The sequence below is a fragment of the Psittacula echo genome (genome assembly GCF_963264785.1).
Source record: "Psittacula echo genome assembly, chromosome: 5".
Lineage (NCBI taxonomy): Eukaryota > Metazoa > Chordata > Aves > Psittaciformes > Psittacidae > Psittacula > Psittacula echo.
The window spans coordinates 54,393,152-54,405,982 of record NC_137739.1 but is presented as its reverse complement, the minus strand read 5'-3'; positions in this window follow the sequence as shown (position 1 = coordinate 54,405,982).

Sequence of the window (12,831 nt, the reverse complement as noted above, 5' to 3'; positions counted from 1 at the left end):
CCATACAAACCTGCGCCCTCCTCATTTCTTCACATTGTCTTTCCACGTTTTTCATTTCCTATAATCGTCTATGTAGCTGATCCATGTGTTTTTTCTCACTATGAATTATTAGTCTGTCCAATAATTTAAGTGGTCCAAAATGATACAATTCCTCAAAACTTTTCACCATGGACATGGATTTTTATATAAAAAATAAATCAAAATCTGAGTAGGATCAAGGCAGTTGATAATAATTGAATTAAAAAATTGGCATCTTCTTCCCTAGCAGGCTTTAAAATGTAGAAACTTGAACTGTTTTTTTAATAGATCTTACACTGATTTTAAGCACATTGAAAATTAACAAAAATCTACAAAGCCTTTCTGCTATTTGTCTTGCATCCTAAAGTATGTTGTCATTGGCAAATTGTGTTTCATTACAGGATACTACCAATTTAAAAAACCACACTGTTCTATTGGAGTACTTTTTTATTTCCTACCGTTACCAGCAACACCTAAGAATAATACAACTGAAGGATTAGAAGGGAAAATTCCTTTCACTTAACTGCTTACTCCATGCATTTGACAGTATTTTGTGTTCAGTCAGTCTTACTGTTTCTCTTGTAAGCAGTCAGATCCCCTGTTAGTTGAGCCGGTCTAGGCCCATGCAAATAGGGAAGGAAAAATACATATGGAAATGTAACTGCAGAAACTCAAATATTAGCAAGTGAGCCCAAGGAGAGCACATCTTTTTTCAGCTAAGTAAAATGAAGCTGCTGGGTACTCCTTAAACAACACACACACACGGAAAATCCTCTGTCTCAAATAAACACACATTTCCCATCAGGCACAAAAACATATTCAACATTCAACAGCCAGTGTCAATACTGGCTACAGTCTCCTTTTTCTTATTTCAGTAAATCGTGTGATCTGCTTTTTCACGCACTCTACCCTAGAAACATGAGACATCTATGATTCATCCTGCAACCTACCTCTCCAATAGCACACCTAACGGGAAGGCATGTTGAATGTTTTGGGGGTTGTTTTTACATCAAAGAGTAAAAACATTAAGAGCATTGCATTTCTTTGGGGATTTTGTTCCTCCTCAAAATGAGTCTCGTCACTTAATTTTTCCCTTCCACATTTCCCCACGCTTCCCCCACGTCCAACCCACTGCCTGACATTCTTTCCCTTCCCAGAGATTGTCTCCTTTTCCACCTTGCTCCTTCCCCCTCCAGCGCTGCCTCCTGGCTCTCCCCTCTCCCTTTCTGTGCCAAGAGAGCCAAGCTGTCCAGATGTCAAGTTTTGTCCAAGCTGTGCAGTTTGTCCAGATGTCAGTGGGGTCGGCACACACAGGAAGCTGTTAGAGGTACACTTCATAAATTAGAAAGCTGCCTTCTGCTTTCTTTATTCACTCTCTTCACTAAAAAAAAGTTTTACTCTAATCCTTCTGCCCCCAGCCTCTCCCATTTCCCCACATCATTCTGCCTCACCAGAAGCTTGGTCATTTTCTTCATGTTTTTCTCTCTTGCTCTTAAAATATCCTTTTTCTTACCTATTGTCCACCCACTTCCTTTGGCTTCTTTTGCTACCAGACTGTCATCTATGCCATTAGTCCCAACCACATCTCCAGCAGCTCTACAGTTAAGTCATTCATTACACTCCTTTAATTTTCATCATTTGCTCCTCTGAGCCCTAGCACTGCCAGTTCCCAATCACGCAAACACCAAACCTGTACCCTGTCTGCTCCTCCTTTGAAATAGTACAGTCTTGCACTGGGAACTGACTGCTCATATAGGAAGCAATTACCAAGCCTTTTTGCAGAGGTGCATGATGATGTGCCAGTGTTAAAAGGGTGGCTTACTAAGAACTGATTGGAAGAGGTAAGTGAAGCCTTGATAATCAAGGCTGAATCCATTTGAAGTTCAGATAAAGGTTCTGGCTGACTGTTCTGGGGCAACTTATAAAGATTCAGCTGAGACATTTTGGCTGTGGACACAGCTAAGCAAGGACACCGAGATGTTCCAAGGCAAGAGGAGTCAACTTCAGCAGCTAAAAAACAGAGCAGTCATTTACCTCTTCAGAGTTCAAACTCTACACACAGTCAGCAGACAACAGTGTAAGGCAACTTCTGAACTACTTGAAGAAGCTAAGAGCAGTGCATCACAGGGGCAGCTAAGAGTTTTTCCTGGAAAACAGAGAACGGAAGTAGCACCTGACCAACAAGGCACACCAAGGGATAGACACACACACCTTCAACACCTAAGCAGTGAGTCAGGATGGACCCTGTCAAAATCTACATGCAAGCTGCAAGCAGGACCTGTCTCTCCCACACCTCGTAGGAAGGTTGCCTATAGCATCACCACAAATGCAAAGGTGTGTGGGGAGGTGGGATGGCAGAGAAGAAGGCAAGCAGAAGAGTGAACAAACGTGCAGGCAGCTGTGACTGAGAGCTCTAAAAGACTCAGGTCTCTGCAAATGCCCAAGTTAAAAGCAGAAGCAGCCTCTTGGATCGATTATGCATGCACGCCACTGAAAACACAGGCTGCTAAAGCGCCAGAGCCCTGCCGGATAATTTATCGGCTGGTGTTAGTATTCACAGAGCAGTGGGCAGAGTTCAAAGGAATAAGGTGGAGAATAGAAGTTTGAGCCTTATAAAAACACTGTCACAGCCAGCATGAGCCTCAGCTCTACAAAGGGCTCATTTTGCTGGGTACAGGCAGAAGCCAGCACGTATTATCACAGCAGGAACCAATAAGCGCCATCTTGGCACAGGAGCAGAGGGTTCTGGGAGGGTACGCAACCAGAGCGTGCAAATGTGCAAACTTTGCAAATGTCTGAGCAGATGCTTGTTTGGCTTTTGGGAAAGTTTGAGAGGCTGTGTGCCAAACAGCCACGACCCTCCTTCTCCCTCAACTTTTCCTTATAATCCTTTTGGTTGTCATAGGCCTGCCATACACCAAATTTCCCAGGCTACTTCTGCCATAAACACCAAGCAGGGAATAACTGAAGACCTTCACATGTCTTCCTCACTTATGGTCTCACCAGGATTTGAAGCCAGGACTTCAGGGAAGAAATTAATCATACTAAGCCACCCAAAAAGCAAGTTTTATTTAGGTGAGCTTGAGTTTTCTAGCTTTATCACTGCCTGCGCCTCTTAGCCATCTAGTTATCAGGAGAGAAAGATGGCAAGACAGTGAGGTCATCAAATTACTAAGCCCTATGTCTGCTCACGTTTAAGATTAAACACAACACCAACAGCATTAGAATAAGTACTGTGCAGTTGACTTTAGAGGAGATGTAAAGCAAAGGCTGCCTTGCCTGTCTTCTCTCCCCTCTTTGCAAGGCTACTATAAAACCAGATCTTACAGACATAAAGGTGCACACCATGTACTGCCACTATTTACCACAAGCATTAAGTGCCAAAAAAGGAGTACAAGGGAAAGCCCATTATACAGACAAGATGAACTAAGCAGTTTAACCAATATTTTACTATTGAATGCATGCGCAGATACCACTTTTAAACTCCTTGTCACAGCACCTTTCCACAGCACTCAGCGTACCCCTCTCCAGCCTTATTCATTCCAGGAGAGACTTGCCTGAATGTACAGTTAATTTTCTGATCTAGAAGCTTGCCTAAATTAAGCTCTCTGCCCCTTGCAACACACACCTGACGTCTGAAGGCACACAGGAATTTGGCATCATACAGTGTGCTGCTAGTATACCAACAAGTACTCACCTCACTCACGTCTTCCTGCAGGTTAGTCTTCCAGAAAATTCTGTCTGGGAGCAGCACTTGAGGCTCAATCAATTACAAAAAGATACCTTTATTGGAGGCCACAGAGGAGCATGCTTTAGAGACACAAATCACTTAGAACCTTTTATTTACATTTGGACAGCACACACACAACAAGATTCTTGTGTATGACGAATACAGTAATATAATTAAATAGATTAATAGTCACTAAAAGTAGTACACTGTCCATACAATTACAATATAAAGTTGGATTTTTCTCCATGGAGTCCAGAGGACTAGAGTATTGACAGGTGCTCATCCTTTTAATCATGGAGGGCTGGGAGGCAAGGGGTTGAAACAAGGAAACTGTGCCTTTACTCTTTTGAGCAATGGCACAGAATTTCCAGAAAGGGCTGGCAGCACCGTTACATGGAATATGTAACTTGATTAGTTCAGTTTATAAATACGTGTCAATAATCAGGGTCTTGGCAATTAATCTATAGTTAGGCCACAGTATCATTTCAGGTGGATTTTCAGCAGCAATGCTATTAAAAGTCTGAGGATAAAGGTATATGGTGCAGAGCACAGAATTTAAGGTTGGCAGCATCTGCTGATAAGTTTGACAACCATTAAGAGAGAACAGTTTGGGATAGAATCTCAAACCAATCCTAAGATGAAGGGTGCACTAAATGTGATTAAATAAATCAGTGTTGTCTATGATCTTCAACAAAAAGAACTTTAACTCTTTCTATTGAATTTGAGGCCCATTTCAGAGATAAGAAATAGAAACAGCAATTTGCTTTTGTCACGAAATAACTCAATGGCAGAATGAAGGAAAAAAAAAAAGTTTGTGCCTCCTGCCCTTTCCCAAAGGAAAACATCTGGACAGAGTCCGGTAAAAAGAGGCCATAAAGCAGACAGAAAGGACTTACATGGAAAAAGAGAGAAGAGGTATAGCGTGCTTAACATGGAAAGAGACAAACAATTATGGAGAACAACAAGCAAATCTGAAATGACATATAAACCAGTTTACAAACAGAACCATTTCCCCACCACAATTATGGTAACAGAAAAATCACTGGAGAGCTCTAAGAAATCATTCACTGAGCACTTACATGGGATAATCTAGCAAAATGGCCCAGGAGGCCTGGTTGATCTTAAAAGAACAAACTCCTCACAGCACAAGAACCATCCAATTCAATGTGTGAGAAGCCAAGCGGGTGTGGAAGGAAGCAGGCGGCTGAATGGGAAATTTCTGACAGAGCTCAAGCATGAAAGGAAGCAAACGGAAGGTCAAAGTAGGGGTGTGCTCCCCAGGAGGAACACTGAAACTCTACCTCAACATGTCAGGATGAAAATTAGAAAAGCTTGAAATTGCATGAAAATGTACAAAATGTGGAAGGCAGCAAGAAGGGCTTCCAAATGCACACTGGTAGCAAAAGGACGACTGAGAAGCTGTGGGCCCAAAGCTGAACGGGACACGGAACTACTGGTAAAAAGAAAACACTTAGGTCCTCAATGCCTTTTTTTGCCTTGGTCTTCACTGGCAAGGATGGTTCTCATCCTTCCTGTTCCATGTGCAGCGGAAGGATCCAGGGGACTGAAGAAAACCTACCCGCAGCAAAAGAAGACTGAGTTAGGGACCATTTAAGCAAAGTGGGCATACTCAAATCCCCAGGACTAGATAAGATGCCCCAACAGCACTGAGGGATGCAACAGTGGTTGATGTCACCGTGAGGTCACTCTCAGTCATGCTGGAAAGGTCACGGTGATGGGAGTAGGCTCCTCATAACTGAAAACAGGTAAATGTCACACCTGTCTTCAAAAAGGGCAAGAAAGAAGATTCAGAGAATTATAGACTGGTCTGCCTAACATAAGTTCCAAGGAAGGTTATGCAGCAAATCCTCCTGGAACCCATTTCCAGACACACAAATGACCAGAAGGAGACAGGGGACAGCCAGCACAGACTTACCAAGGGAAAAAATGAGCAAGATTGCCTTCAGTGATGTGACGACAGGTCCAATGAAGAAAAGGAGAGGACAACTTTTGAAAGTCTCCAATAGTATAACCGTAAACAATGGTATGTAGATGTATCGGGGAAAGTTAGGATTGGACTTTGGAGAAGGTTCTTCACAGAGAGGGTGATCAGTCACTAGAAGAGGCTCCGCAGGGAAGTGGTCAGGGCACCAACCCTGTCAGAGTTCAAGGAACACATGGATGACACTCTTAATCATATGATTTAGTTTTAGGCAGTGCTGTGAGTAGCAGCGAATTGGATTCAAAGATCCTTATGGGTCCCTTCCAACTCAAGATATTCTATGAATCCATTATTTATAGACAACTGGAACCAGATACCACAAAGCATATGGAAAACTGACTGGACCACTGTTCTCAAAGGCTAGTGGTCAGTGGTACAACAACCCAATAGCAACCAGTTACTAACCATGTTTCTCAGGGGTTCTTTGCTGGACTTACTGCCAACATCTTTTTTGTACTGGGGAGCCCAGAACCAGGCACAGTAAGCAGACATGATCCCACAAGTCTGAGTATGGGGAAATAATCCCATCCCTTGAACTGCTCTCTGTGCTTTTGCCAACAAAGTTCAGTATATGATTAGCTTTCACCACTGCAAAAACTATCCTGATGGTTAGAGGCTAGAGCATGATGTGCAAAGAAGCTGGGATTGCTGGTTATGTTCAGCTCAAGAAGAGCTAAGTGTTTGGTTCTCATTCTCCTTAGTCTTTGGCTCTGAACTTAAAAACTCTACAAGCAGCTATGAAATTTCACCATCCACTAAATGAGCATAAAAGATAAACTGAAGCATGGAGTCATTATGAGCCAAGAAACAGTGCTTTTCATTATTTGTTTACAAAGGTACACGGAACTCTGTAGTAGAGCCAGGAATAAACCCCAAAAGAGCAACCTCCCTTTTCCACAAATGTTTGCCCCAAAAATGTGTTCTAGCACTAATGATCCCATAATTCTGCAGTTTGTCTCTATTGGAGGATTTCTGGTATTGTTAGGTTAGGTATAAGGAAGAAGTTCTTTACTGTGAGGGTAGTGAGGCACTGGAACAGGTTGCTCAAAGTGGTAAATACTCCATCCCTGGCAATGTTCAAGGTCAGGTTAGACAGAGTCTTGGGTGACATGGTCTAGTGTGAGGCATCCCTGTCTATGGCAGCAGGGTTGGAACAAGATCATCTGAAGGTCCTTTCCAACCCAAACCATTCTGTGGTTCTACAACTGACTTCACCCAGAAAATAAAACTTGATTGAACAGTCCAAGCTTTATGTTTTAGACCATTTTAACCACTCACCATTACATGGATGCTGTAAAACATGCAACTGCATCTACTGTCCCATGATCACTTCTGGACTACTGAAATGGCATGGCAGGCCAAAATAGGAAACAGAGTGTTAGCAAGATGAGGGTTAACAGAAGGCACATTAATAACATACCTGATGTTGACATACTATGTGATAACAAGAAGACACACAGTAAAAAAGAGAAGACATCACAGCACCACACAAAGTCACTTCTGGGGCTGTTCAGCCTGGAGAAGAGAAGGCTGTGTGGAGACCTCATAACAGCCTTCCAGTATCTGAAGGGGGCCTACAGGGATGCTGGGGAGGGACTCTTCATCAGGGACTGTAGTGACAGGACAAGGGGTAACGGGTTCAAACTTAAACAGGGGAAGTTTAGATTGGATATAAGGAAGAAATTCTTTACTGTGAGGGTGGTGAGGCACTGGAATGGGTTGCCCAGGGAGGTTGTGAATGCTCCATCCTTGGCGGTGTTCAAGGCCAGGTTGGATGAGGCCTTGGGTGACATGGTTTAGTGTGGGGTGTCCCTGCCCATGGCAGGGGGATTTGAACTAGATGATCTCAAGGTCCTTTCCAATCCTAACTATTCTATGATTCTATGATTCTATATAATTCAAATTCAGAAAGCAGGACACCCTAAAATTACCTGATGTCTATCCTGCACTTTGTGCACCTCTCAACGTAACACCCAAAACAAGACACATGCATGAATGCATTCACTGGCGTATGCAGAGCCTCTAAGGCAAATCATTCCCAAGTTCCCTAGCAGCATGATACAGCCACACATCTGGAACGGCTGCTCACTGTACAGCCGAATCAGAGCCCTCCATGCTTTCAGGCACTCTTACACTCACCAATATACAACACCAAGGACATAACCTATACACAGAGAACTGTTGCTTATGAATGGAATTAGATAGCTTTTGCATCACTTTGATAAGACACCAGTTTGGCCACCAAACCTCTTGTATTATGCCACTTATTCTGGATATTCTTGTTGCTGAGATTCATCAGTCTTTCCCCAGCATCCTTCTAAACACACAACATCAAAATCCTTAATTCTTTTTCCATGATAAAATTCTGTTTCCATGATAAAAAACTAGTTTCCCTTAAAAACTGCAGTGAGCACTTCATTGCTGTTCCAGTGTGTCTTCCTACCTACATCAGATGAACGAAGGGAAGTTTTGGGATGGTAAAACTTCATCAAGTGAGAATTACGCTGTTTAAATAAAACAGATGGAAGATGCACACATGAAAACACCAAAGCAAAGGCCACAGCTTGAATTATTGTTGTAATCCTTTGCCACATGCCTACAGAAAGCTTGACAACAGCTAAGCTGTCAACATGCTATCATACCACCCATTCTGCTGACCAATCTTTGTTTTTCTGTACTCCCCCAGTTATCTGTGTCCATCTGTTGTCTCCTGTCTCATCCTTAGCATGCTAGCTCTTTGGGGCAGGGAACATTTTTTGCCCTGTGTTTGAACCAGGATTGTGTAGGTGCTACCACAATAGGCAGGGATAATAATAACAACAATAATTAGTTTATATCTTACTATCTCCATGGGTTGGAATGTTTCCCTCCTGACTTCACAGCAGTGTTCGTAAACAATTATTACTTGGTGCAATATGGGGCCTCATAAACAAATAATTACATCCCAACCTACCTTCAACCACTTCACCAGTCATCCCTTGAGGCCTGAATCTGCTGAGCTCTCCATATGCTCCAAATGGTGACTGTGTATGAACTCAGCTCCAGAAGAAGATACCTGCCTTGCAGTGCAGCAGGACTAACATCCTGCATATAACCCTTAGATTTTCCTTGGACAGAACAAGCTTCCTACACACAAACTGTTGCCTCCTACTTTTGTGTGTCAACCCTGACTCACTTCTAGTGCCAAGAAGTAGAGTATATCTTTACCCTCCACTCATTCTGAAGAATGGCGAGAGCTTGCAGTTACAAGTTTATGTAAGAAGGTGGAAAGTGGTTATATTATAAACTGTGCACACATAGCGTCACATAGTAGTCAAGCCCAACACCGTTCAAGTTCAACAAGCATAGATTCCCAGATGTTCTGTTAAACCAAAAAGAAGAAACTTCCTTCTTTGAGAAGGTTTGTTAGGGGAACCAGCTCTCTGCACTGGAGATGCTCAGAAATTGATGCCAAGGCCCAACTGGCTCCAGACAGGCTGTTCATGTAAATCTAAGATTCAGAAAAAGACAGAAGTAACACAGCACATAGTATGTCTTGGATTATTTCTTTTTGTTGAACCCTCAGGAAAGGGTTCTGCTGAACCTTCAGGAAAGAAGAACCCCATTCCCGAGTAACATCCTCCTCTCTGGAAGTGCCATGACCCTCTTTCACAAGTACAGAAATACATGTCTTTACTGAATCAGGCATTAGGTTCCGTCTTCACAAACCCACTGGGTGCTAACATACCTCCTTGCAATGCCTAATACACACTACCCTGCTTTAGGCAACTGGAATAAAAGAAGTTGCAGAGAGAAAAATCCTTGCCCTTGTCCACCACATTTGATGGAAGAGCATAGAAAAACCACCTTGTAGTAACACCATATAAACCTGCAGTGGTTTTTACCAGGTGAAAGCAGAAGTGTAAGTCTTCTTTTCCATCTTCAAATCTTGCCAATATAAATTAATCAGGAGCCAGGATAAGAGTCTCAAATAACTTCTATTTCCTAGTTATAAGGATGCAGAAAGCTAGGCCAGCCCTCTGCTTGTTTGTTATCTGAAGAAACAGAAAAACTTACAGTGCTGGATGCTAATTTGATATTGTCGAACACTCAAGCTCCCTCAGGCCTTTTGGGCACATGCAGTGTAAAACTGGATCATGCCAGGGGCATGGAAGGTGCTGCAGGGGCATCTGCAGAGGGAGTGTTTTGCCCTGGCCCTGCCTCCCCATGCTCCCACCATAACAGCCAGTGAGAGGTGCTGCAAGCAGGCATTGGGAGTTCAGACAGCCACCTCCCCTTCTGAACTGGTCAAAAGTAATAAAACCACCTAGGTAAAATTTGGTGTCTCTCTGTCTCTTCTCTTAAAACTTCCTGTGATGAGGGCACCACAACCTCTCTCAGGAAGCTGTTTTCATGCTTAACTATCCAAACACAAAGCTTTTCCTAGCACCTATCTCCATATCTTCCTTGCAACAAATTAAGCTGATTACTTCTTGTCCTATTCCCAGTGGACACAGAGAACAATTAATCACTGTCTTCTTAAAACAAGCTTTTAAATACTGGAAGACTTTCCACATTCCTCATCAATCTTCTCTCTAGACTGAACCAACTCGGTTCCTGGAGCCTCTCCTCACAGATGGCACTCACCGCCCTGGCTGCCCTCTCCTCATCTCCTTCCACTGTTTCTGGCTTTGATGCTCACACCAGATGCAGAGCTCTGCTATGGGTTCGGCTGCTAGAGTAGAAAAACTACTGCCTGTGCGCTACACGTGACATTCCTATTAAATATACCCTAAAATGAGATTTGCTTTTTTGCAACATCACCACACTGTTGACTCACATTCAAGTCTCTGACTCACTGTGGTGCCTCCCAAGATCCTTTCCTGTAGTTCTGTTGCCGGGCTTGTTATCTCCCATTTTACATGTAGGCATTTGATTTCACCTTCCCAAGTGCAGTACTTTTCATTTGTATTTAATAAATTTCTCATCGAATTCAGACCATTTTCTAGTTTAATAGGTACAGGACCTACCTTGTGCCAAGAAAGCAGGTCAACTTCCTGCCTCATGTTACACATTGGCACTGAAGATAGCATGGAAGGACGAACTGCTGGGTTCAGGCAAACTTCCTAAAAGCTACTGTCTTATCAAAAGCCTATCAATTTGCTACTGCCTTTTCACCCTGCATTTCTACCTGACACACTGTGGCCTTAGTAAACAAACAGTAGCTCACTCCAGCCTCATAAAATACATTAATTCAATGAAATTACAATCCACTGCCAAAGGGTACTGCAACATCTCAGGCACCACGTCACTCTATGACCCTAGCTATACAAAACAGAGCTACCAGCAACTCACTAACTAGGTTGTATCAACCAAGAAGGAAGACAAGGAACACATTTAGAAACCTATTTATACTGAGCTAAATCCTTACGACCTGGCTCAACAAAATTATGCCTTTTAGTCCACTGCTGTTAGAGACACCATCAATATGTATTTGATTAATGACCTAGAGGAAATTACATCAAGGATCAATTTGTTTCCTTGTATTTTTCCATATAGCCCTTAACATTTGATTCTCAGACACACAGCAGGTATTTTAAATGCATATGCCTGGGATTACATTGTATCATACCCTCTTTCAAAGTGCTTCATGAGCTGACCAGAGAAGAGAGCAGATTTTGATTCCAGGACTTCAGTGCACTACAAGGAATAGAGAGTCCCTTGAGAAGGTTGGCCTTAGTTCCACCACACAATTCCTGCACCCCCCAAATCTGTCCCCCCAAAAAAGTCAGAACAATATTTTCTTTTTCTTCATGGTCTACAAAAAGATTGCAGTAACTGGCTATACTAAGAACAATTAAAGAAAGGGGAATATCTCTCTCTTTCACAAATTAAAAAGGATGTGAAGGTCCTTGAATGTGTCCAGAGCAGGGCAACAGAGCTGGTGACAGTGCTGGAAGTCATGTTCTATGGGGAGTGGCTGGGGCCTCTGGGGTTGTCTAGTTTGGAGAAAAGGAGGCTGAGGGGTGACCTCACTGCTGATCTCTCAGGTATTCAGTGACAGGATGCGTAGGAATGTTTCAAGACTGCGTAAGGGGAGATTCAGGCCAGATATTAGGAAACACTTCTTTACAGAAAAGGTGAACAAACACTGGAACAGGCTTCCTGGAGGGGTGGTTGATGCCCTATGCCTGTCAGAAGCATTTGCACAATGCCCTTAATAAGATGCTTTAACTTTTGGTCAGCCCTGAAGTGGTCAGACCCTGAAGGTCAGATCCCTTCCAAAGGGATCTATTCTATTCTCAGATACATGAAGACCTCCTTTAAGGGAGCTCATAATAATTTACAAATGATAACTCTGACTTTTCAGTGAATGGCCAAAGTGATGACAGTATGAAATCTGGTCTGACACATTCTGGGAAAGAACTCGAGACTTCTGCTTCTTAAGTTAATACTTAAGGACCACCCTGCCTGCTTTGCTGACACTCCATACCACTGTAGTGATGTTCATGGGTCATCCACCAGTACACGCTGAGGGCCACCTGTCTGAGAAGCAGCTTTGCAGAAAAGGACCTGGGGGTCCTTGGTGGACACCAAGTTGAACACCAGCCAGCAATGTGCCCTTGCACAAAAGAAGGCTCTTGGTATCCTGGGCTGCATTAAGACTGTTGCCAGCAGCTTGAGGAAGGGGATCTTTTCCCTCTACTCAGCACTGGTGAGGCCAAACCTGGAGGGCTGTGTGCAATTTTGCCCACCCCCTTCCAGTACAAGAGAGAGATGGAAACAATGGGGACAGTCAAACAAAAGGGCCACAAAAAGGATTGAGAGCATCTCTCACATGAGGAAAAGCTCAGAGAGCTAGGACTGTTCCGTCAGGAGAAAAAAAGACTCACGGGGGATATAAATACCTGGAGGTATATAAATACCTGAAGAGAGGGTGTAAAGTTGACAGAGACAAGCTCTTCTTAGTGGTGCCCAGTGACAAGACCAGAGGCAAGAAGCACAAATGGAAACACGGAACGTCCTATCTGAACATTAGGAAACACTTCTTAATTGTGAGGATGACTGAGTCCTGACACAGGCTGCTCAGAGAAGTTATGGA